This window comes from Salmo salar, chromosome 04 (genome assembly GCF_965601325.2).
Source record: "Salmo salar chromosome 04, fSalSal1, whole genome shotgun sequence".
Taxonomy (NCBI): domain Eukaryota; kingdom Metazoa; phylum Chordata; class Actinopteri; order Salmoniformes; family Salmonidae; genus Salmo; species Salmo salar.
The window spans coordinates 70,082,395-70,105,728 of record NC_138294.1 but is presented as its reverse complement, the minus strand read 5'-3'; the positions used below and the strand labels follow the sequence as shown (position 1 = coordinate 70,105,728).

The 23,334-nt window shown below is 45.3% G+C and overlaps 1 long non-coding RNA gene across 1 annotated transcript in view; it reads right to left on the bottom strand.

Annotated features, from left to right (window-relative positions):
- Nucleotides 1-6,839: 6,839 nt before the first annotated feature.
- The window catches only part of LOC106603675 (uncharacterized), a 34,625-nt gene continuing 18,130 nt past the window's right edge, over nt 6,840-23,334 (bottom strand). The window contains exon 3 of the long non-coding RNA XR_001328469.3: nt 6,840-7,283. This is a non-coding gene — a long non-coding RNA (uncharacterized LOC106603675). The remainder of the gene's footprint in view (nt 7,284-23,334) is intronic.

The following is a 23,334-nucleotide window of genomic DNA, read 5'->3' as shown; positions in this document are numbered from 1 at the left end:
TGATGTGCCATCCTGGATGAGCTGCACTACCTGAGCCACTTGTGTGGGTTGTAGCCAAGAAGCATAGGAACTGAGAAGTGGTCTGTGGTCCCCACCTGCAGAACCACTCCTTTATTGGGGGTGTCTTGCTAATTGCCTATAATTTCCACCTGTGTCTATTCCATTTGCACAACAGCATGTGAAATATATTGTCAATCAGTGTTGCTTCCTAAGTGGACAGTTTGATTTCACAGAAGTGTGATTGACTTGGAGTTACATTGTGTTGTTTAAGTGTTCCCTTTATTTTTTGAGCAGTATATATGTATACTCACACACTGTTACGGGAATTTTCGAATCCCAATGATAATAATTAACAATCAATAAGCCTTGACTAATCCCCAAGGTTTGTAAGACACTGGGTTAATAATAATTAGACAAGGAATCAGCTTTCTGCAAAAGGTCTGTACAGTTTATTCAGAGAATGTTCTGAAGAACATTACACATAGAAGTTCATTTTATGCTCCCTCCCCGCTTACGCACATACCTCCACACAAACAGTAGATATCCTACGCACACCCATACACACGCACAGTAGGTGAATAGTATCCGTCCCCGGACTTCCCACCACTGTTAATCACTATCCTGCACTGCCTGTTCCTTTCCCCAAGATTAGGGGGACCTTGAAGGTTACTCCCTGTGGCTTCCAAGCCTCTTCAGGTCAGGTCACACACTCACATGTCTACAGTTCCCTTAGGCCCACTAATCACACACACATTTCTCTCCCTTCCGGGTCTCTACTAGACCTTATGGGACTTCCGTTCAGTACTTTAATTATTCATTACCCGTGCTACATAACTACTAATTGGTTACGTGACAGGGTCGGATTCTTTATTCATTTACCTTTATTATATAATTATCTTATCACACACACACACACAAACACCGAGAGAGAGAACATGACTCCATACTCCTAAGCGTATGCGAGCAGTCATGGAGTACCCACACTGAGGGAATACGACAACCCTCTATTCCAGTAATCTAGCTTGGCCCACACTCTGTTGTCACGAACAGACAGCTCTCTACTCCCTTGTCATTGTGACTTAACACAACATGATGCAGTGACGCTCGGGAAGCCTCCAGCCCACATATAAGAAACCTGGGTCAATATACTATTCCCCCATTTCACAAGAACCAAGCATTTGCACAGAATTGCCACTTTCCCAAACACATGGTTAAGTTTAGTCCTGTACTAAGAACAGCTGGTTTTATAGTACAGGACTAGGCTTAATCTCTGTCCGGGAAATCCTCTCTTTGTCTTACTAGTTCACTAGCCTAGTCCTATCTGTAGCTAGTTTCTGTGCTTTAGCCAACTCTGGACACTATTGTGGCTACAGCACATACAGTTCTAGGACTAGGCTTAATCTCTGTCCGGGAAATCCTCTCTTTGTCTTACTAGTTCACTAGCCTAGTCCTATCTGTAGCTAGTTTCTGTGCTTTAGCCAACTCCGGTCACTATTGTGGCTACAGCACATACAGTTCTAGGACCAGGTCTCATGTTCAGCAGTGTGGTGTCATATAAGCTCTGCCTTGAATGGTCGTCGGGACACAATCCATGTTCTGTCAGGTTGAGGGAGAATGATGAGACAGGTAGTGAATCCCAAACCACCCCTTCGCCCCTAACAACTCGCTCGGAAGGCCCTCCGTTGTCAAGTGTTGCTGATGAAACTCAGAGGGTGACTTCCAGAGAGTGGCGAGGGTATCAATAACCCATTAACTTTGGGACACACCCCTAACTTGAATGATGCAATTCATGTTCCACTTTTAAATAATACAATCAGCATGAAATTCAAATGAACAAATCCCCCCTGTCGTTTTACAAGATATAAACCTCAGGAATAGTCAAACATTAATTCCTCTCCATTCTTTAGTGTGAAACTCAAAAATAACACAATGCCTTATGGGATTCCATTTCGCTCTGAAGCCGCCAGCATTGTTGGCTCGGTCAAAGTGGTTATCGGAGGGTCTAATTAGCCCCTACACCCTCCATAATTTTCACTACCTCAGCTTTGAGACACTTGTGCATAAGTGCGAGTGAACACGCAAATGGTGGGTCGAGGGGAAAGGGGGTTAATTGGGATTCAGCCAAGGTTGTTGCTTTTATGTCTGGACTGATGAAAATAGATTTTTGTTATGTCTAGACTGAGTGTCTGCTATTCTATCAGTGTGTCTGCATCTCAAATGGCACCCTATTGCCTATATTGTGCAGTACTTTTTACCAGGGCTCATAGGACTCTGCTCCAATGTAGTGTATTATACAGGAGATAATGTCATTTGGGATGCAGACACACTGTTTTCACAAACAGACAGTAGTGTCTCATTGTGAGGAGGGATATGAGGCCTTTTGAGACAGAACGCATGATTTTATAATCACCAAGTACACAGACACCAAGATGGACACACTTTAGATCCATACATTTGGATTTATGGGTATTCATGCATCAATTCAAATTGAGTGGGACATGCATACTGAGTGGACATAGTGTCTTCGGAAAGTATTCAGACCCCTGGACTTTTTCCACCTCATTCTAAAGTGGATTAAATAAATAAAACATTATCAGCAATCTACACACAATACCCCATAATGACAAAGTGAAAACAAGTTTTTAGAAATGTTTGCAAATTTATAAAAAATTCAAAACATACCTTATTTACATAAGTATTCAGACCCTTGCAATGAGACTCGAAATTGAGCTCAGGTGCATCCTGTTTCCATTGATCATCCTTGAGATGTTTCTACAACTTGATTGGAGTCCACATGTGGTAAATTCAATTGATTGGATATGATTTGGAAAGGCACACACCTGTCTATATAAGGTCCCACAGTTGACAGTGCATGTCAGAGCAAAAACCAAGCCAGGAGGTCGAAGGAATTGTCCGGAGATGCGAGACAGGATTGTGTCGAGGCACAGATCTGGGGAAGGGTGCCAAACAATTTCTGCAACACTGAAGGTCACCAAAAACACAGTGGCCTTCATCATTCTTAAATGGAAGAAGTTTGGAACCACCAAGACTCTTCCTAGAGCTGGCCGCCCAGCCAAACTGAGCAATCGGTTTGAACCTGATGGTCACTCTGACAGAGCTCTAGAGTTCGTCTGTGGAGATGGGAGAATCTTCCAGAAGGACAACCATCTCTGCAGCACTCCACCAATTAGGCCTTTATGGTAGAGTGGCCAGACAGAAGCCACTCATTCAGTAAAAGGCCATGCCAGCCCGCTTGGAGTTTGCCAAAAGGCACCTAAACACTCTAAGACCATGAGAAACAAGATTCTCTGATCTGATGAAAGATTGAACTCTATGGCCTGAAAGCCAAGAGTCACGTCTGGAAGAAACCTGGCACCATCCCTACGGTGAAGCATGGTGGTGGCAGCATCATGCTGTGGGGATGTTTTTCAGCTGCAGGGACTGGGAGACTAGTCAGTATCAAGGCAAAGATGAACAGAGCAAAGTACAGAGAGATCCTTGATGAAAACCTACTCCAGGACCTCAGACTGTGTTGAAGGTTCACCTTCTAACAGGACAACGACCCTAAGCACAGAGCCAAGAGAACGCAGAAGTGACTTCGGGACTAGTCTCTGAATGTCCTTGAGTGGCCCAGCCAGAACCCGGACTTCAACCCTATCGAACATCTCTGGAGAGACCTGAAAATAGCTGTGCAGCAACACTCTCCATCCAGAGCTTGAGAGGGCCTGCAGAGAAGAATAGGAGACTTGTCCTGAAGCCACCCCTGTGTTGTCTTGGCTGTGTGCTTAGGGTTGTTATCCTGTTGGAAGGTGAACCTTCACCCCAGTCTGAGGTCCTGAGCGCTCTGGAGCAGGTTTTCATCAAGGATCTCTCTGTGTTTTGCTCCGTTCATCTTTACCTCAATCCTGGCTAATCTCCCAGTCCCTGCCACTGAAAAACATCTCCACAGCATGATGCTGCCACCACCATGTTTCACTGTAAGGATGGTGAAGCATGGATTTTAATATAAACATCCACTTGAGCTTGACCTTTCTGACCCCCAGAAATGCACGGTCCAGAGCTTATTTTTCAGTCCCCTCTGGGGAACAGATGTCGACGACATGACTGTAAACATTTGGAGAAGGCTGGCCACAGCAGTTGGCCATTCACCCTGCCCTTGTGAAAATCACTTGTGATCCGGAAAGGATTACTCTACAGTTTGGAGCCTGCCGGTGGTGCACTGGTACCTTTTGCATAGTGGAAGAATTACTTAGAAAAGAGTCCAATCCTTTTGAATGCTGTGCCCTTGAATGGTTGTGTCTTATGGTGTGTTGAGTGATATCAGCCGTGTTCTGAGTGACAGCTTGTGGATTGAGAAGTGCTGTGGTTCCAATTCACAGCTTTTGTCCTTTTATTGACACTATTGATAGTGTGCATTGACAAATCAATCAATTGATTGTGTATGATTGCACCATGGACTGAAAGTAGTTTCTGTCTTGTTGTATAAGCCGCATAAGGAGCCATTGCAATGTATACTAAACATTAGGAACTGGCCTGGCACCTACTACCATAGCCCATTCAAAGGCACTTACATCTTTTGTCTTGGCCATTCACCCTCTGAATGGCACACATACACAATCCATGTCTCAATTTTAAAATCCTTCTTTAACCTGTCTCCTCCCCTTCATATACACTGATTGAAGGGGATTTAACAAGTGACATCAATAAGGGATCATAGCTTCACCTGGATTCACATGGTCAATCTATGTCATGGAAAGAGCAGGTGTCCTTGATATTGGGACTAGAGCAATTCCTTGGCCTTCACCTTAGCTCAGGATGGTTTGGGGTTTAAAATGTGCAAATGATTATAAGATCCAGGATATTATTGACCCCGGTCTTTGGTAGCACTTCATATAGAACTCTATGCTGGCATGCATGAATCCCTGCAATATTATCAGCTATCATAATCAACTAATGCTAGTTAATTACAACAGTCATAATATGAGGTCAGTTTGTGAGTTAGGCCAACTGCTGAATCTGGCCATGTGAGTGTTAGTAGTCGTCCTATTGACCTATGTTGACACAGTTATGATATGACATCTGTTTTCTCTGCAAGCTTATGACAGCGTAAAGAGGGCAGTCTTGACTAAGGGTTCAAATCTAGTGTGAAGTGAACAGTCTTTTTGGAGAGCGGGAAGGGACACTTTTGGATATGGTAGAGGATAGAGAGGAGTTACCTTTTGGCATGGTGCTTGGATGTCTGGAGGAGAGATAAGGCCAATATTTGGTAGATGTGTTTGTTGCTATTTCACTCTTTTCTTTCCTTCTAAATTATTTTCATTGTTTTATTCTCTCCTCTCTCTGTCTGTCTCTCCTCTGTCCAAAATAACACAGCCTGAGACGCATCGGTCAGCAAAGAAACAGTCAAGACTAGAAGCTAACCCGGTACGTCAAACTCAGCATGTCAAACGCTGACAGACAAATAACATCTACAAATGCAGCTGTGCACCCTGCACAGTGCTCCAAGACCAATCTGGCTCACTCCAGCTTTTTAAACCACTGTCACAGAGCCCCGTAGGCATACAGATACAGTCATGTAGCATTGCTGAAAAAACAGCACTCTCAATGTTCCCAAATGACAAAGCCATGTACTGTATTAAATTCCAAAATGCAGTGGCTTGGATTATCAATTGTTGATATGTGTACTAAACCAGGCCATGTGGATGTCCCAATCAATTCAAATTTGAATCGGTTGAACTGTACTGGTGAACTGTGTTGCACTTATCCAATGTGGATTCATCAGGAGTGTTGTAGAACTCAAAGTACTGAATTCCCAATGTATCCCAACAGAGAGTGTATTAATCCAAAAACGTCATGGGTGGGTGGGTGACACACACAAACACACACACTCACAACCCCTACACTTCTCGATATAGGCAGAGGGGGTAGGAGTGTGAGACTGGCCCACTCTCTATTTGACCTAGTTAACTCACCCTCACTCCCTCTTTCACCCCCCAACCCCCCCTAAAAAAATCCAGAGTGCCACACAGTGTGTTCCATGCCAGTCTACCCTGGGTACAGAGAAAAGGGGGGGTGGGGGTAAAGCTGTGCCAGGCGAATGTGGAGCAAAGCCAGCCATCAGATATGCAATTACTTGTTCAGCTCCGGACATAATGAAAAGGAATTACTTGGGCTTGGCTTGATTGTTTGAAAAGTTAGTAAAAGTTGCCCTTTCTGTTTTCAGACAGAGCAAGAGTTGCCTGTTGTAAAGCCACAAGGCATGAAGGGACAGCAACTGACACGCTGAGATTTTCGGATTTATGACATTTTTTGCAATTAATCAAGTTTACGCGGCAGAAAACAATCTACCCAAATGTATAACCTAAAAATAAGTCAGCGAAATGTTCTTACACATCAGTATACAACCAGACCATGGCGTCATTGCAACCAGTTTTTCCACTTCTGAAGCAAACACATTTTGTTCATCGCTAAAACACTGCATTGATCATTCTTGGAATCCATGTGTTTATTGTGAGCTCCCTGCTATGAGGAGTGGCTAGTGGAAGTTTCTTTATCATACGGCTGGAAGCAAGCATTCCAGAAAAATATAAATGTTCTTCCTCCCAGTAGAATGTCTGCTGCATTTTGGCAATATGCTGCTAAAATGGTGCCAACACAGCACACTCAAATTCCACAACTCCTGTCTTCTCACAACAGTTTCCCCAGTAGGGGAGAGTGGGGTAAGTTGAGCCAAAGAGTTAGTTGAGCAACCTCGTTTCTAAGAAACCATAAACAAAATGAATCATGTTGTCACGGCTCACTAGAATGATGGGGTGAAGTCAGGTGCAGGAGACCACAGATACGGAGTAGGGTGTTTATTTTCCTAATTCCAACAAATCCAAAATAGGAAATGAACAAGGAAAAATGAACCAGACAAAAATAACAATGTCCACCTCAACAGGGTTGGAAAACAGTCCAGCAACAAAATAAGCATCTTCATCAAAAAGACAGTAGACAACAAAAATACCCCACATAAACCCCGCGACAAGAAAACAACGAACAATCCCGCACAAAAACCTAAACCCAGACAGCAAGACTAAATACCCCACTAATTACCTAACTCAAAACAGGTGTAACACAAAACCAGACAAAACCAAACGAAAAGGAAAAGAGGTTCGGTGGCAGCTACTAGGTCGGCGATGACGACCGCCGAGCGCCGCCCGAACAGGGAGAGGAGCCACCTTCGGTAGACTTCGTGACACATGTGAACAACTATTTAGAAAGAGGTCATCAGTTCATGGAGTCTGTGAAAGAAGAAACCACATGGAAAAAATGTTAAGCAAGTTAGGTCCAAAAAACAGATTTTCACAAAGTCAAATTAATTGATGGTGTTATAGGTTTCGTGATGCTTGAATCTAAACCAAAGTAGATAGTTTGAAGATTTTTTTTATATATTACTTGGGGTCTCTATAGGCTATAATATGAGGTCCTAAAACTAGCATTAATGTGCATCCTAGTTGTGTGGGCTAATAGTTTGTCTTGGGCCACCATACCCCATATGAATTATGTATACATTTTGTCTGTTTTATGCATAATGTGCATAGTATTTTTGCAATGTGTCATGTATATGACCTCAAGATAGTGGATTTTTACTGTTACAGAACATGCATCATCATGCCCCATGTATACAAACGTAAAACAAGAATGGGTCTAGCCCCCATTTGAGGTTCTTGAATGAGCAGCGAAGGAAGTTAGAGAAGGAAAGAAGTCCATTGGAGCAGCAGCAAGGGATGTAAAAATGTTTACTGAATGACACTGGAGGTACATTGACAAAAAATAAAATGTACCTGTGCGAAAGAAAGGCCATGACAGTGAAGCAGAGGCACACAGTCTTGTCGGATGATATGGAGTCTGAGCTTGCTAAACATATCAAGAATCTAGCGGACCAGTTTCATGGGCTTAGTGGCCAAAATGCAGAGAACGTGCCTATGAATTGGTACATTTAAATAATATTCCTGTCCCAGACAACTGGTCAAGAAATGGAAGGGTAAGTGATATTGAACAGAGAGTTTGAAAGCCTACCTTCAAAGGCAGTGCCTCTTTGCTTGACATCATGGGAAAATCAAAAGAAATCAGCCAAGACCTCAGAATTTTTTTTGTGGACTTCCACAAGTCTGGTTCATCCTTGGGAGCAATTTCCAAATGCCTGAAGGTACCACGTTCATCTGTACAAACAATAGTACGCAAGTATAAACACCATAGGACCACGCAGCAGTCATACCGCTCAGGAAGGAGATGCTATCTGTCTCCTAGAAATGAAGGTACTTTGGTATGAAAAGTGCAAATCAATCCCAGAACAACAGCAAAGGACCTTGTGAAGATGCTGGAGGAAACAGGTACAAATGTTTCTATATCCACAGTAAAATGAGTCCTATATCGACATAACCTGAAAGGCTGCTCAACAAGGAAGAAGCCAATGCTCCAAAACCGCCATAAAAAAGCCAAACTACGGTTTGCAACTGCACATGGGGACAAAGATCGTACTTTTTGGAGAAATGTCCTCTGGTCTGATGAAACAAAAATAGAACTGTTTGGCCATAATGACCATCATATTGTTTGGAGGAAAAAGGTGGAGGCTTGCAAGCGAAGAACACCATCCCAACCGTGAAGCACGGGGGTGGCAGCATCATGTTGTGGGGGTGCTTTGCTGCAGGAGGGACTGGTGCACTTCACAAAATAGATGGCATCATGAGGGAGGAAAATCATGTGGATATATTGAAGCAACATCTCAAGACATCAGTCAGGAAGTTAAAGCTTGGTCGCAAATGGGTCTTGCAAATGGACAATGACCCCAAGCATACTTCCAAAGTTGTGGCAAAATGGCTTAAGGACAACAAAGTCAAGGTATTGGAGTGGCCATCACAATGCCCTGACCTCAATCCCATAGAAAATATGTGGGCAGAACTGAAAAAGTGTGTGCGAGCAAGGACACCTACAAACCTGACTCAGTTACACCAGCTCTGTCAAGAGGAATGGGCCAAAATTCACCCAACTCATTGTGGGAAGCTTGTGGAAGGCTACTCGAAATGTTTGACCCAAGTTAAACAATTTAAAGGCAATGCTACCAAATACTAATTGAGTGTATGTAAACTTCTGACCCACTGGGAATGTGATGAAAGAAATAACATCTGAAATAAATCATTCTCTCTACTATTATTCTGACATTTCACATTCTTAAAATAAAATGGTGATCCTAACTGACCTAAGGCACGGAATTTTTACTAGGATTAAATGTCAGGAATTGTGAAAAACTGAGTTTAAATGTATTTGGCTAAGGTGTATGTAAACCTCCGACTTCAACTGTATATCTGAATGTAGGCATATATTTAAGATATATACAATATATCACATAATTCAACTTTGACCTACCAGCACCATCACTCACTGTCACAGGACATTTTCACCCACTTACCCCAAGGCAGCTCAACTTACCCTGTCCCCATAACCAAACCAAAGTGTTTAACAAATGTACATTAGAGTACACACAGTGGACATTTACAAAAGACTGGTCAACAGTATTCCAAACTCGCCCTATTGACTATTTAAAGGTAGACTCAGTGATATGATGTAGATGCAGAAAGAAAACAGCATGGTAGGTCAATTTACAAGCATTTCACTACACCCACAATAGCATCTGCTAAACACATGTATGTAACCAATTTTATTTGATTTTATTTCTGGAACAATTAAGTGTTGAAGTGGGAGCGCACAACTTCTCAGCTTATAGTCCACTAGCTACCATGCTGTAACAGCGTGATACAAACCCATGCACATGCGCAGATAGTGTGTGACTGTGTGAGAGCGAAGTCTTGCATCTCGCTCATCTCAATATCTGCAAGTCAACCTTTAAGGTGTTTTGGTTGTTTTTGGTTCTCTGCAAAGGCTGTTCAGAGTACAAAAGGTGGCATCTGTAGTGTAATGACTCATTCAATAAGAGAAACCTCCAAAAATGACTTTTATAATGCTCCAACGTAATATTATTTTAGCCTGAAGTTCCAGTCATCTTACTCTCTAATACTCAGCGTGTACACAAGGGTACCAGCCAAACTCGAAAAATGCCAGAACGAGAATTATATTACCTTTCTTGATCATAGATCAAGGCCATCGACCACATGGGCTGGGTTAGATTAATTTGTAATTTATTTCTCTGAACGGTGCTAGGATGTTTGAGGAGTAACTAAAACTAGAATGTTAACAGACCAACAGACATAGAAAAAGAGAACAAACAGGGCTGGGAGTAAAAGACTGAAGACCGTGACTGTGTAGTCTATGAACAAATTCCATTGTGTCAGAGCCCAAACTGCAGGAATTCTGGGAACACCAACTAGCTCAATAAGAGGAGCACAGAGCCTTCACTGCTCCATTCCTGTTGTAACAGATTCCCTTGCAACCATGGGGGCACTGGGCTTAGCTTCAGCCAGCCAGCCGGCAAGCTGTTTATCGGCCCTCCCTTTATGTCTTACAATAACCAATAACCACAGAGCCTGGGCCCAACTAATTTGCATTTGTTGAGTCAACTTCAGTTGAGTGCGGATAAGTGACAGAGTCGCGCAAGCGACTCTTTCGCTGTCCTTTCGAAATACGCAAATCCTTTAATGGTGCGGAAAAACACAGACCTTCTATCTATTGTCTTCTGCAGGTACACGAAGAGAGAAAAGTTTCTCATATCTCTTCCTCCATCACTTCTAAATTTTCCGTGGGGGGCTTCGCAGATCTGTATTTTTTATGCATGTACTGTACATATTAAATCCTCTATTCATTATATTGTCATGGTAACATGAAGGTATCAAATTTGTTCTTCAGGTTTATATTTGGAGCTCTCATTTTACTGACATGGGACTTAAGAGAAATGACAAAGCAGTATGAGCATTTTTAAGCTCGAACAAACAATACCTGGAAATCCCATTATGTATAGTAATTTCTTTAAAGAGACAAACCTTTGTATAAGTTGACCTGCAAAATGCATCCCCTCTCAAATAGGCATTATACATCTCTCTTTCTTATGGGCCTCCCTTGTGTGTGACACTCCGGAATGGCGTTGAGGGTAGCAATTTGGATCGTCTGACCAACCTTTTCCCAAAACCCAGGAGAGCAGAGGGTCCAGCTGGCAAAATGGCCCACCATGGTGAGAGCACAAAGACTGAACAGCAGCCCGCCTTCACACACACAGACAGACTCACACACACAATATCCAGGTCATGTGGCACGATGACACATGTCTATGACAGACACTGGGATTCATTTCCACTGAGCCTCCCTATGTTGAGAGCAAACAAGGCATGGCCCGATTTAACATCCGCTGAACCTTACATTTCTGAGCTTGTACAAAACCTGGCCCGTGGTATTGGTCTGCACATACAGTACCAGTCAAAAGTTAGGACACACCTACTCATTCCAGGGTTTTTCTTAATTTTTACTATTATTTTACATTTTAGAGAGAATGCCAAGAGTGTGCAAAGCTGTCATCAAGGCAAAGGGTGGCTACTTTGAAGAATCTGAAATATAAAATATATTTTGATTTGTTTAACACTTTTTGGTTACTACATGATTCCATGTGTTATTTCATAGTTTAGATGTCTTTCCTATTAATCTACAATGTAGAATGTTAAATAAAGAAAAACCGTAGGTGTGTAGGTGTGTCCAAACTTTTGACTGGTATTATATTTGTTGTCTCCCATGTTCTGTCTCTTACATTTTCACACAAGGCAAAGCAGTGAGGCTGTAGCAACAGTCCTATTGAGGACAATGGCTCAGCTTACAGCAAAGCACTTTGTAAAGAACACAAACTCCAAAGTATGAGTGCTGATCTAGAGTCTGTTGATATGGGGTTTGGGCATATGGGGATGCATTAAGGCAGGCAATAAGGACTGTAATATTACTGCTCTTACTTACAGGGTTGTTAGGGGAGCAAGCTTTTAGAGTGCCACTCGGAAAGGAAAAGGAAATGCTTTTGGCAAATATTGTCCCACCAACTGCATGTAGATAAAGTACAGAGACTTATTGTCACAGTATACACAGAAAATGGTGCCCCTCCTCGGCCGGGCGGTGCTCGGCGGTCGTCGTCGCCGGTCTACTAGCTGCCACCGATCTATGTTCTGTGTTCGTTGTGTTTTGTCTGTTTAAGTCCGCACCTGTTTCCGTTTCTGTAATTAGTAGGGGGGGTATTTAGTTTGTTCCTTGTGGTTTGTGTTTTGTGCGGGATTGTTTATTCGTCAGCGGGCAGGTCTGTGAACGTTTTGTGTTTTTTGCAAATTTTTCCCCAGCGGATTCTCGCTAGAGGAATGTTATATTTGCCGGGCTGCGCCCCGTGCGTATCTTTGTTTTCTCGGGGTTAACTGTGTTCCCGTGTGGTCTCTGGGCACACCCTATGCCCTTTTGTTACGCCGAGTGGTTTTTTTCGGTGAAATAAATATACCGTTCTACGGCACAACTGGACTACGTCTCCTGCGTTTGACTCTGCCTTTTCCTCCTGCCTTACGGAATCGTGACAGAATCCCGCACCAAACAAAATATGGAGTCAGCAGGAGCGGAAGCACCGTCAGTGGCCGAACAGGTGTCACAGCACTCCAACCTCCTCCACCACCTGGGCTCGGCGATGGACCAAGTGCTGGCCAGATTGGAGAACTGGGAGAGAGGGGCTACAAACCCCACCTGAAGCGGGTGCGAGCGGCATCCGGATTACGCCACCGAGGGAGTTTGACGGGACAGCTACGGGATGTAAGGGGTTTTTACTACAGATTGAACTCTACCTGGCGACCGTTCGCCCCTCTCCCTCTGACGAAGAAAAGGTGAGCGCCCTCGTCTCTTGTCTTACGGGTAGAGCCCTGGAATGGGCCAACGCGGTTTGGGATGGCCCAGACTCGGCTCGGGGTGACTACCCGGAGTTCACCCGCCGCTTCCGGGCGGTATTCGATCATCCCCTGGAGGGCATGGCGGCGGGTGAGCGATTGTTTCACTTAAGACAGGGGACGAGGAGCGCTCAGGACTTCGCCCAGGAGTTCAGGACTCTCGCCGCGGGGTCGGGGTGGAATGAGCGGGCCCTGATGGATTCTTATCGCTGCAGTCTCCGAGAGGATGTCCGCCGGGAGCTGGCCTGCAGGGACCACGCCATCACACTGGACCAGCTGGTGGATTTATCCATCAGACTGGACAACCTGCTGGCTGCCCGGGGACGTTCCAGTCGGGGCCTGTTTGTTCCACCTCCCAGCCCTCCTGCTCCACAGCCCATGGAGATAGGATGGCAGGCAGAGCACTTCATCGACCCCCCAGGTGAGTCAGCACCAGCCACACCCAGAGCCCCCTGTCGACCATCTGTACATTTCAGTTTGTTTTCCTGATTTTTTCCCCTCACTTCCAGTATAAGGCACTAGTCGATTCAGGTGCAGCTGGGAGTTTTATGGACCGTGGGGTCGCTAAAAGGTTAGGGATTCCCCTGGTTCAGCTGGACCACCCCTTCCCTGTGCCCGCCTTAGACAGTCGACCACTAGGGTCCGGCCAAGTGGGGGAGGCTACTGTACCACTGGTTATGGCGACATGGGGGGGTTATGTGGAACGTATCAGCCTCTTCCTCATTGACTCCCCGGCGTTTCCAGTGGTACTGGGTATCCCCTGGCTAGCCACTCACAACCCTCAGATTTCGTGGGGACAGAGGGCTCTTAAGGGGTGGTCGAGGGAGTACTCAGGTAGATGTATAGGAGTTTCCATCGGTGCAACCACGTTGGAGAGTCCAGACCAAGTCTCTACTGTGCACATTCCCTCTGAATATGCCGATTTGGCTATCGCCTTCAGTAAGACGAAGGCGACCCAATTACCACCCCATCGACAGGGGGCTTGTGCGATAAACCTCCAGGCTGACGCGGTCCTTCCTAAAAGCCACGTGTATCCTCTGTCTCAGGAGGAGACAGTGGCTATGGAAACATATGTCGCTGAGTCCTTGAGACAGGGATACATCTGGCCATCTAAATCCCCTGTCTCCTTGAGCTTCTTTTTTTGTGAAGAAGAAGGAGGGAGGTCTGCACCCGTGCATTGACTATAGAGGTCTAAATTCGATCACAGTGGGGTTCAGTTACCCGCTACCTCTCATTGCTACGGCGGTGGAGTCATTTCACGGGGCGTGCTTCTTCACCAAACTAGATCTCAGGAGCGCGTATAACCTGGTGCGTATCCGAGGGGGAGATGAGTGGAAAACCGCATTTAGTACCACATCTGGCCATTATGAGTACCTCGTCATGCCGTATGGGTTGAAAAATGCTCCCGCTGTCTTCCAATCCTTTGTGGACGAGGTTCTCAGAGACATGCTCGGACAGGGTGTGGTGGTGTACATCGATGACATTCTGATCTACTCCGCCACACGCGCCGCGCATTTGGCTCTGGTGCGCAAAGTGCTTGGGCGGCTGCTGGAGCATAACCTATACGTGAAGGCTGAGAAATGTGAGTTCTCCAAACGAGCCGTCTCTTTCCTGGGATATCGCATTTCCACCACAGGGGTGGTGATGGAATGTGATCGCGTTACGGCCGTGCGTAATTGGCCGACCCCTACCACGGTGAAGGAGGTGCAGCGGTTCTTGGGGTTCGCCAATTATTACCGGAGGTTTATCCGGGGTTTTGGTCAGGTGGCAGCTCCCATTACCTCACTGATGAAGGGGGGTCCGGTGCGACTGCGTTGGTCGGCAGAGGCGGACAGAGCCTTCCGTCGTCTGAAGGTTCTGTTTACCAACGCTCCGGTGCTGGCGCATCCGGATCCCTCTTTGCCATTCATAGTAGAGGTGGACGCGTCCGAGGCTGGGGTCGGAGCAGTGCTGTCGCAGCGCTTGGACGCTCCTCCGAAGCTCCGCCCCTGTGCATTATTTTCTAAGAAGCTGAGTCCAGCGGAGCGCAACTATGACGTGGGGGACAGGGAGTTGTTGGCCGTGGTCAAACCTTTGACAGTGTGGAGACATTGCCTTGAGGGGGCACGTCACCCTTTTCTCATCTGGACCGACCACCGTAACCTGGAGTACATCCGAGCAGCGAGGAGACTTAATCCTCGTCAGGCCAGGTGGGCCATGTTCTTTACGAGTTTCCAATTCACCCTTTCCTACATTCCAGGGTCTCGGAACCGGAATGTCGACGCACTGTCGCGTCTCTACGACTCCGAGGAGCGGACCATCGATCCGACTCCCATACTCCCGGCGTCCTGTCTAGTGGCACCGGTGGTATGGGAGGTGGATGCGGACATCGAGCGGGCGGTTCAGGCGGAACCCACTCCTCCTCAATGTCCCGCGGGTCTGAAGTTCGTTCCGCTTGGTGTTCGCGATCGCCTGATCCGATGGGCTCACACTCTACCCTCCTCGGGTCATCCTGGAGTGGAACGGACAGTGCGAGGCCTGAAAGGAAAGTACTGGTGGCCCACCTTGGCTGAGGATGTAAGACACTATGTCTCTTCCTGTTCGGTGTGCGCCCAGTGCAAGGCTCCTAGGCACCTGCCTCGGGGGAAATTACAGCCCCTCCCCGTTCCACAACGACCTTGGTCTCACCTCTCGGTGGATTTCCTTACGGATCTCCCGCCATCTCAGGGGAACACTACCATCCTGGTTGTTGTAGATCGGTTCTCGAAGTCCTGCCGTCTGCTCCCATTACCCGGTCTTCCTACGGCCCTACAGACCGCGGAGGCCCTATTCACCCATGTCTTCCGGCACTACGGGGTGCCCGAGGACATCGTATCTGATCGGGGTCCCCAGTTTACTTCCAGGGTGTGGAGGTTGTTTATGGAGAGGCTGGGGGTCTCGGTCAGCCTGACCTCGGGTTTTCACCCCGAGAGTAATGGGCAGGTTGAGCGCATTAACCAGGATGTGGGCAGGTTCCTGCGGTCGTATTGCCAGGACCGGCCAGCGGAGTGGGCGAGGTTCGTGCCATGGGCCGAGATGGCACAGAACTCTCAGCGCCACTCCTCTACTAACCTGTCACCTTTCCAGGTAGTGTTAGGTTATCAGCCGGTCCTGGTGCCCTGGCAGCAGAGCCAGACGGAGGCTCCTGCGGTGGAGGAATGGGTACAGCGCTCTCAAGAGACCTGGAGGGCTGTCCAGGAATGCCTGAGGCGAGCGATAGGTCGACAGAAAGAGAGTGCTGACCGCCACCGCAGTGAGGCTCCCGTTTATAATCCGGGGGACAGAGTCTGGCTCTCGACCCGGGAACCTGCCCCTCCGCCTGCCCTGCCGGTAGCTGGGTCCGCGATTTGTGGGGCCGTTCAAAGTCCTGAGGAGAATAAACGAGGTGTGTTATAGGTTGCAACTCCCATCATACTACCGTATTAACCCCTCGTTTCATGTGTCTCTCCTCAGGCCGGTGGTAGCTGGTCCACTACAGGACGCTGGGGTGCGGGAGGTCCTTCCGCCCCCCCCTGGACATCGGGGGGGCCCCGGCGTACACAGTCCGGGCCATCCTGGACTCCCGGCGTCGGGTAGGGGGCCTGCAGTACCTCGTGGACTGGGAGGGGTACGGTCCGGAGGAGAGGTGCTGGGTTCCGGTGAGGGACATTTTGGATCCCACTATGCTCCAGGAGTTCCATCGTCTCCGTCCGGACCGGCCGGCGCCTCGCCCTCCGGGCCGTCCCCGAGGCCAGCGTCAGCGGTATTATATTTGTTGTCTCCCATGTTCTGTCTCTTACATTTTCACACAAGGCAAAGCAGTGAGGCTGTAGCAACAGTCCTATTGAGGACAATGGCTCAGCTTACAGCAAAGCACTTTGTAAAGAACACAAACTCCAAAGTATGAGTGCTGATCTAGAGTCTGTTGATGTGGCTCATATATTTTGGGGTCATTTTGGATTTCTATTTTCAACCCGCTCGGCTATGGCTGTAGGGACTTGGATGTGAAGTGCTCCTACTGTTTTTTAGGACTTATTTGTCTGGCCCTTGGGATGTGGGGATGTGAGTCGTGTTGTCTTGATGAATCGTGACAATGCTTCAGGCTCTGTGTCTAGGGTTCTTATAAACCATAATGTACTAGGGGTTTGGGCATATGGGGATGCATTAAGGCAGGCAATAAGGACTGTAATATTACTGCTCTTACTTACAGGGTTGTTAGGGGAGCAAGCTTTTAGAGTGCCACTCGGAAAGGAAAAGGAAATGCTTTTGGCAAATATTGTCCCACCAACTGCATGTAGATAAAGTACAGAGACTTATTGTCACAGTATCCACAGAAAATGGTGCCCCTCCTCGGCCGGGCGGTGCTCGGCGGTCGTCGTCGCCGGTCTACTAGCTGCCACCGATCTATGTTCTGTGTTCGTTGTGTTTTGTCTGTTTAAGTCCGCACCTGTTTCCGTTTCTGTAATTAGTAGGGGGGGTATTTAGTTTGTTCCTTGTGGTTTGTGTTTTGTGCGGGATTGTTTATTCGTCAGCGGGCAGGTCTGTGAACGTTTTGTGTTTTTTGCACATTTTTCCCCAGCGGATTCTCGCTAGAGGAATGTTATATTTGCCGGGCTGCGCCCCGTGCGTATCTTTGTTTTCTCGGGGTTAACTGTGTTCCCGTGTGGTCTCTGGGCACACCCTATGCCCTTTTGTTACGCCGAGTGTTTTTTTTCCGGTGAAATAAATATACCGTTCTACGGCACAACTGGACTACGTCTCCTGCGTTTGACTCTGCCTTTTCCTCCTGCCTTACGGAATCGTGACACTTATGGCACATCCTGAAGTTTTATAATTTTCAACTATGTAAACCCACCCCCAAAATAATGTTTTTTTCCCTTGGCTATTGTGATACCCATAATGGACTTCTGGAATTGACCATCTCTCACTTTGTCAAATGCCAACCATGTACTTACTGGGCATATTTGGTATGCCTATTCATATTTTCTCTACCGTTCAAATTTTTTGGGTCACTGAGAAATGTCCTTGTTTTTGAAAGAAAATCACATTTTTTTGTCCATTAAAATAACATCAAATTGATCAGAAATACAGTGTAGACATTGTTAATGTTGTAAATGACTATTGTAGCTGGAAACGGCTGATTTTTAATGGAATATCTACATAGACGTACAGAGGCGCATTATCAGCAACCATCACTCCTGTGGAAGTTCCAATGGCACGTTGTGTTAGCTAATCCAAGTTTATCATTTTAAAACTCTAACTGATCATTATAAAACCTTTTTTGCAATTATGTTAGCACAGCTGAAAACTGTTGTTCTGATTAAAGAAGCAATAAAACTGGCCTTCTTTAGACTTGTTGAGTATCTGGAGCACCAGCATTTGTGGGTTTGATTACAGGCTCAAAATGGCCAGAAACAAAGAACTGTCTTCTGAAACTCATCAGTCTATTATTTTTCTGATAAATTAAGGCTATTCCATGCGAGAAATTGCCAAGAAACTGAAGATCTCGTACAACGCTGTGTACTACAGCGCAAACTGGCTCTAAGCACAACAGAAAGAGGAGTGGGAGGCCCCGGTGCACAACTGAGCAAGAGGACAAGTACATTAGTGTCTAGTTTGAGAAACAGACGCCTCACAAGTCCTCAACTGGCAGCTTCATTAAATAGTACCCGCAAAACACCAGTCTGAACGTCAACAGTGAAGAGGCGACTCCGGGATGCTGGCCTTCTAGGCAGAGTTGCAAAGAAAAAGCTATATCTCACATTAGCCAATAAAAAGAAAAGATTAAGATGGGCAAAAGAACACAGACACTGGACAGAGGAAGATTTGAAAAAAAGTGTTATTGTCAGACTAATCTATGTTTGAGGTGTTCGGATCACAAAGAAGAACATTCGTGAGACGCAGAAAAAATGAAAAGATGCTGGAGGATTGCTTGACGCCATCTGTCAAGCATGGTGGAGGCAATGTGATGGTCTGGGGGTGCTTTGGTGGTGGTAAAGTGGGAAATTTGTACAGGGTAAAAGGGATCCTGAAGAAGGAAGGCTATCACTCCATTTTGCAACGCCATGCCATAACCTGTGGATGGCACTTAATTGGAGCCAATTTCCCCCTACAACAGGACAATGACCCAAAGCACAGCTCCAAACTATGCAAGAACTGTTTAGGGAAGAAGCAGTCAGCTTGTATTCTGTCTATAATGGAGTGGCCAGCACAGTCACCGGATCTCAACCCTATTGAGCTGTTGTGGGAGCAGCGTGACCGTATAGTACGTAAGTAGTGCCCATCAAGCCAATCCAACTTGTGGGAGATGCTTCAGGAAGCATGGGGTGAAATCTCTTCAGATTACCTCAACAAATTGACAACTAGAATGCCAAAGGTCTGCAAGGCTGTAATTGCTGCAAATGGAGGATTCTTTGACAAAAGCACAATTATTATTTTAATTAAAATCATTATTTATAACCTTGTCAATGTCTTGACTATTTCCTATTCATTTTGCAACTCATCTCACGTATGTTTTCAAGGAAAACAAGGACATTTCTAAGCGACCCCAAACTTTTGAACGGTAGTGTATATATTATTATCTTTGTCATCTATTTTTAAAGCATACGGTGATAAATAATGAGTAGGACTGTTAAGAGGCGGGATCCAAAAACATCAAGGGAACAGTTGAAGCAAAACTCATGAATATTTTACAACGAATCAGTTGGACAGGCATTTGATTTCCATAGGCGGGCACGTTTTTCCACGGGACCTCCTACAGTCAAGTCGAGGCCAAGCAAGATGTACAGTATGAATTACAATCAACCTTGCGGGTTTACAAGTTACTTGGGGTGGCAGGTAGCCTAGTGGTTAGAGCATTGGGCCAGTAACCAAAAGGTTGCTAGATCAAATCCCCCAGCTGACAAGGTAAAAATCTGTCGTTCTACCCCTGGACGAGGCAGTTAACCCACTGTTCCTAGGCCGTCATTGTAAATAAGAATTTGTTCTTAACTGACTTGCCTAGTTAAATAAAAAAAATACAGTGCATTCTGAAAGTATTCAGACCCCTTGACTTTTGTTACGTTACAGCCTTATTCTAAAATGGATAAAATAAAAATAAATCCTCATCAACCTATACACAATACCCCTAATGACAAAGTGAATACAGGTTTAGAATTTTTTGCAAATTTACATAAGTATTCCGACCCTTTGCTATGCGACTCAAAATTAAGCTCAGATGCATCCTGTTTCCATTGATAATCTTTGAGATGTTTCTACAACTTCATTGGAGTCCACCTGTGGTAAATTCAATTGATTGGACATTATTTGGAAAGGCACACACCTGTCTATATAAGATGACAGTGCATGTCAGAGCAAAAACCTGCCATGAGGTCGAAGGAATTTTCCGTAGAGCTCTGAGACAGGATTGTGTCAAGGCACAGATCTGGAAGAGTACCAAAAAATGTCTGCATCATTGAAGGTTCCTAAGAACGGAGTGGCCTCCATCATTCTTAAATGGAAGAACTTTGGAACAACCAAGACTCTTCCTAGAGCTGGCTGCCCGGCCAAACTGAGCAATCGAGGGAAAAGGGCCTTGGTCAGGGAGGTGACCAAGAACCCGATGGTCACTCTGACAGAGCTCTAGAGTTCCTTTGAGGAGATGGGAAAACCTTCCAGAAGGACAACCATCTCTGTAGCACTCCACCAATCAGGCCTTTATAGTAGAGTGGCCGACAGAAGCTACTCCTCAGTAAAAGACACATGACAGCCCACTTGGAGTTTGCCAAAAGGCACCGAAAGACTCTCAGACCATGAGAAACAAGATTCTCTGGTCTGATGAAACCAAGATTGAACTATTTGGCCTGAGAGCCAAGCGTCATGTCTGGAAGAAACCTGGCACCATCCCTACGGTGAAGCATGGTGGTGGCAGCATCATGCTGTGGGGAGGTTTTTCAGCAACAGGGACTGGGAGACTATGAAAAGATGAACGGAGTAAAGTACAGAGAGAGATCCTTGATGAAAACCTGCTCCAGAGTGCTCAGGACCTCAGACTGGGGCAAGGTTCACCTTCTAACAGGACAAAGACCCTAAGCACACAGCCAAGACAATGCAGGAGCGGCTTCGGGACAAGTCTCTGAATGTCTTTCAGTGGGCCAGCCAGAGCCCGGACTTGAACCCGATCGAACATCTCTGGAGAGACCTCACAATAGCTGTGCAGTGATGCTCCCCATCCAACCTGACAGAGAATGAGAGAATCTTCAGAGAATAATGGGAGAAACTCCCCAAATACAGGGGTGTCAAGCTTGTAGTGTCATAACGAAGAAGACTCAAGGATGTAATCGCTGCCTATGGTGCTTCAACAAAGTACTGAGTAAAGGGTCTGAATATTTATATAAATGTAATATTTTTTATTTTGTAATTTTTTTTATGTCTAAAAAACTGTTTTTGCTTTGTCATTATGGGGTATGTAGATTGTGTAGATTGATGAGTGGAAAAAACTATTTAATCCATTTTAGAATAAGGCTGTAAAGTAACAAAATGTGTAAAAAGTCAAGGGGACTGAATACTTCCGAATGCCCTGTATATATAGACTGTAAACAGTAGTGGGCCGAATATCGAACCTTGGGGCACCCCTTTACATAACTCAAGGAACTCAGATTTGACCACATCTACCTTGATGGCCTGAGTTCTGTCATTGAGATAATTATGAAACCATTGGCAAGCATCAGTACACAACCGTATCGAAGACAGTTTATTCAACAAAATAACATGGTCTACAGTAACAAAAGCTTTTGACAAGTCTACAAACATGGCAGAATTTAATTTTTTTATCAACTAAGGCATTTGCAATATAATTTAACACAAGCATGGTAGCCGTAATAGTGCTATGTTTAGGTCTGAATCCGGATTGATTAACATTAAGAATACCATTTACAGATAGAAAATAATGTAGCTGTTTGTTGACCAATGATTCTAGTATTTTCGCAAGATAAGGGAACCTGGAAATGGGTGGATAATTATCAAGTTAAATAAGAAATGTGTATTACCTAGCCAGCAATGACGGGCGCTGCATACTTAAGCAAAGATGTGTCCAAATTGGAAGCCCCTAATGACTTCTTGGTGTCAATAGCTAATCAGGCAACAAGAACAACCCTACCATTTCCTAAGTCACATGAGGTTGATCATCCATCGAGGCAACTGGAGGCTGTATGTGAGAAGAACATTCAACCGATTGGCCAAGACCAGTATGACCACCATTTCTTTCAAATAGGAAACCAGTTGAGATAAAATGCTGATTAAAAGCATCACAAATCTCAACTTTTTCAGTAATGATGCAGGAGTCTAAAACTACTTGATTTTATTTTTTATTTTATTTCACCTTTTATTTAACCAGGTAGGCCAGTTGAGAACAAGTTTTCATTTACAACTGTGACCTGGCCAAGATAAAGCAAAGCAGTGCGACAAAAACAACACAGAGTTACACATAAACAAACGTACAGTCAATAACACAATAGAAAAATCTATGTACAGTGTGTGCAAATGTAGAAGAGTAGGGAGGTAAGGCATTTAATAGGCCATAGAGGTCAAAATAATTACAATATACCAATTAAACACTGGAGTGATAGATGTACAGAAGATGAATGTGCAAGTAGAGATAATGGGGTACAAAAGAGCAAGAGGATAAGTAACAATATGGGTATGAGGTAGTTGGGTGTGCTATTTACAGATGGGCTGTGTACAGGTACAGTGATCGGTAAAGCTGCTCTGACAGCTGATGCTTAAAGTTAGAGAGAGAGATATAAGACCTCAGCTTCAGTGATTTTTGCAATTTGTTCCAGTCATTGGCAGCAGAGAACTGCAAGGAAAGGTGGCCAAAGCAAGTGTTGGCTTTGGGGATGACCAGTGAAATATGCCTGCTGGAGCGCGTGATACGGATGGGTGTTGCTATGGTGACCAGTGAGCTGAGATAAGGCGGGGCTTTACCTAGCAAAGACTTATAGATGACCTGGAGCCAGTGGGTTTGGAAGACGAATGTGTAGTGAGGGCCAGCCAACGAGAGCATACCGGTCACAGTTGTGGGTAGTATATGGGGCTTTGGTGACAAAACGGATGGCACTGTGATAGACTACATCCAGTTTGCTGAGTAGTGTGTTGGAGGCTATTTTGTAAATGACATCGCCGAAGTCAAGGATCGGTAGGATAGTCAGTTTTACGAGGGTATGTTTGGCAGCATGAGTGAAGGAGGCTTTGTTGCAATATAGGAAGCCGATTCTCGATTTAATTTTGGATTGGAGATGCTTAATGTGAGTCTGGAAACTATGAAATAACACATATGGAATCATGTTGTAACCAAAAAAGATGAGTATGGGACTATGAACCTGGTTGAGAGAATGCCAAGAGAGTGCAAAGCTGTCATCAAGGCAAAGGGTGGCTACTTTGAAGAATCACAAATATAAAATACATTTTGATT